We start from the raw sequence: 3756 nt of genomic DNA on the forward strand, positions 1-3756 counted from the left end.
AATCAACCAGAAAACAAAGTTTAAAATAGCAATAAATACATAGGCATCAATAATTATCTTAAGTATCAATGGACTGAAAGCTCCAACCAAAAAAGAGTAGCAGCAAATTAAAAAACAAAAACCGCCTACAACATGCTGCCTACGAGACACTCACCTTAGGGCAAAGGACACATGTAGATTGGAGAGGGGATGGAAAAAGGTGTTTCATGCAAACGTTAATGACAAGAAGGTGGGAGTTATAATACTCATATCAGACAAAATAGACTTTAAAACAAAGGCCGTAAAGGAAGATAAAGGAGGTCAATATATAATGATAAAAGGATTAATACAAGAAGCCAGTTTTCACTTGTCAACATATATGTACCTACCACGCATGCGTGCATGCTCTGTCTTTCTCATTCTTTCCAACCCCATGGACTGTAGCCCACTAGGCTTCTCTGTCCATGGGATTCTCTAGGTAGGAATACTGGAGTGGGTAGCCATTCCTTTCTCCAGGGGGATATTTCCAAACCAGGAAGCAACCTGGGTTTCCTGCATTGCAGGTAGATTCTCTAACATGAGCCAACTGGGAAGCCCTGCACCTAATACAGAACCACTCAAATACATAAAATGAATACCAACAGATATAAAAGGAGAAATGCATAGGAATATAGTAATAGTAGGAGACCTTACCAGCCCACTCACACCAATGGACAGATCTTCTAGACAGAAAATCAATAAGGAACAGAGGTCCTAAATGATATAGTAGAACAGTTAGACTTAATTGACATTTTCAGGACATTACATTAAAAACATACAATCCTTTCAATTGTACATGAATCCTTCTCTAGGACTGACCACATACTAGGGCATAAAAGCAATGTCAAGAAATTTAAAAGTACAAAAATTATTTCAAGCATCTTCTCTGCCCACATGGCATAAAACTAGAAGTCAACCACAGGAAAAGAACTGAGAAAAAAATTATTATATGGAGACTAAACAACATGCTATTAAAAACAAATGGATCAATGAGGAAATCAAGAAGGAAATTAAAGAAAACCTTGAAACCCACAGACTTAGAGAATGAACTTAGGATTGCCGGGGGGAAGGACAGGGAAAGAGACAGTTAGGGAGTTTGGTATGGACATGTACACACTGCTATATTTAAATTGGATAACCAAGAAGGATCTGCTGTACAGCACACAGAACCCTGCTCAGTGTTGTGCAGCTGGCTGGACGGGAGGGGAGTATGGATACCTGTACATGTAGGGCTGAGCCCCTCTGCTGTTCACCTGAAACTACCAAAACACTGTTAATCAGCTATGGGCTAATAGAAAATAGAAAGTTAAAAAAAATACCTTGAGACAAACAACGGTGAAAATACAACCATACAAAATCTATGAGATGCAACGAGAAGTTCTTAGAGGGAAGATACAAGCCTTCCTCAAAAAAACAAACAAGACAAATTTCAAATAAATGACCTAAGAGAAAGAGAAAGTCGCTCCGTTATGTCCGACTCTTTGTGACGCCATGGACTATACAGTCCGTGGAATTCTCCAGGCCAGAATACTGGAGTGGGTTGCCTTTCCCTTCTCCAGGGGATCTTCTGGACCCAGTAATTGAACTGGGGTCTCCTGCATTGCAAGTGGATTCTTTACCAACTGAGCTATCAGGGAAGCCAAGATCAGATCAGATCATTCGCTCAGTCGTGTCCGACTCTACGACCCCAAGAATCGCAGCATGCCAGGCCTCCCTGTCCTTCACCAACTCCCGGAATTCACTCAGACTCATGTCCATCGAGTTGGTGATGCCATCCAGCCATCTCATCCTCTGTCATCCCCTTCTCCTCCTGCTCCCAATCCCTCCCACCATCAGAGTCTTTTCCAATGAGTCAACTCTTCACATGAAGTGGACAAAGTACTGGAGTTTCAGCTTTAGCATCATTCCTTCCAAAGAAATCCCAGGGCTGATCTCCTTCAGAATGGACTGGTTGGATCTCCTTGCAGTCCAAGGGACTCTCAAGAGTCTTCTCCAACACCACAGTTCAAAAGCATCAATTCTTCGGCGCTCAGCCTTCTTCACAGTCCAACTCTCACATCCATACATGACCACAGGAAAAACCATAGTCTTGACTAGACGAACCTTTGTTGGCAAAGTAATGTCTCTGCTTTTGAATATGCTATCTAGGTTGGTCATAACTTTCCTTCCAAGGAGTAAGCGTCTTTTAATTTCATGGCTGCAGTCACCATCTGTAGTGATTTTGGAGCCCAGAAAAATAAAGTCTGACACTGTTTCCACTGTTTCCCCATCTATTTCCCATGAAGTGGTGGGACCGGATGCCATGATCTTCGTTTTCTGAATATTGAGCTTTAAGCCAACTTTTTCACTCTCCACTTTCACTTTCATCAAGAGGCTTTTGAGTTCCTCTTCACTTTCTGCCATAAGGGTGGTGTCATCTGCATATCTGAGGTTACTGATATTTCTCCCGGCAATCTTGATTCCAGCTTGTGTTTCTTCCAGTCCAACGTTTCTCATGATGTACTCTGCATATAAGTTAAATAAACAGGGTGACAATATACAGCCCTGACGAACTCCTTTTCCTATTTGGAACCAGTCTGTTGTTCCATGTCCAGCTCTAACTGTTGCTTCCTGACCTGCATACAAATTTCTCAAGAGGCAGATCAGGTGGTCTGGTAGAAAAGGCAGAGGAACCAGAGATCAAATTGCCAACGTCCGCTGGATCATGGAAAAAGCAAGAGAGCAAGAGAGTTCCAGGGAAGCCAAGTGTTACCTAAAACAATTAGAAAAAGAAGAACAAACAAAACCTAAAGTCAGCAGAAGGATGAAATACTAAAGACCTGGGAGAAAATAAATAGAGATTAAAAAACAATAGGAAAAAATCAATAATAAAATGAAGAACTGGGTCTTCCCTGTTGGTCTACTGGTTAAGAATCCACCGTGCAATACAAGGGACATGAGTTTGATCCCTGGTCGAGGAAGATCCCCTGCAGAAGGAAATGGAAACCCACTCTGGTATTCTTGTCCAGGAAATCCCATGGACAGAGGAGCCTGGCAGGCTACAGTTCATGGGGTCGCAAAAGAGTCAGACACGATTTAGCGACTACACAACAACAAGAAGCACACTCCAGGGCTTGTGAGCCATAGCTAACGAGCCCTACACAGCAATTCCCAAAGCACCTAGAGCCTGTGCTCCACAACAAGAGAAGCGACCACAGTGAGAAGCCCGTTCAACATGGCTAGAGAGCAGCCCCTGCTCTCTGCAACTGGAGAAAGTCCACATGCAGCAACGAAGATTCAGTGCACCCCAAAAAAGTAAAGCAGGGTTTATATGTCAAAAAATATTTAATAAAAAAGAATGGGAGAAAATATTTGCAAACAAAGCAACTGACAGGGATTATCTCCAAAATAAACAAACAGCTTATGCAGCTCAATATAAAAAAAAACTAACAGGACTTCCGTGGTGGTCCAGTGGTTAAGAATCCACCTGTCAATGCGGGGCGTATGGGTTTGATCCCTGGTCAGAGAAGATTCCACTTGCTGTGGGACAGCTTAGCCTGTACACCATGATCAAGAAGCCCACACAACTAGAGACTGGCCCTCGCTTGCCAAAATTAGAGAAAGCCCAAGCACAGAAACAAAGACCCAAGGCAGCCTAAATAAATAAAATTTAAAACAAACAACCTAATAAAAAAAATTGGCAGAAGACATTTTTAATTAAATAGACCTTTCTCCAAAGAAGACAAACAGATGGCCAAT

This window comes from Bos javanicus, chromosome 22, assembly GCF_032452875.1.
Source record: "Bos javanicus breed banteng chromosome 22, ARS-OSU_banteng_1.0, whole genome shotgun sequence".
NCBI lineage: Eukaryota > Metazoa > Chordata > Mammalia > Artiodactyla > Bovidae > Bos > Bos javanicus.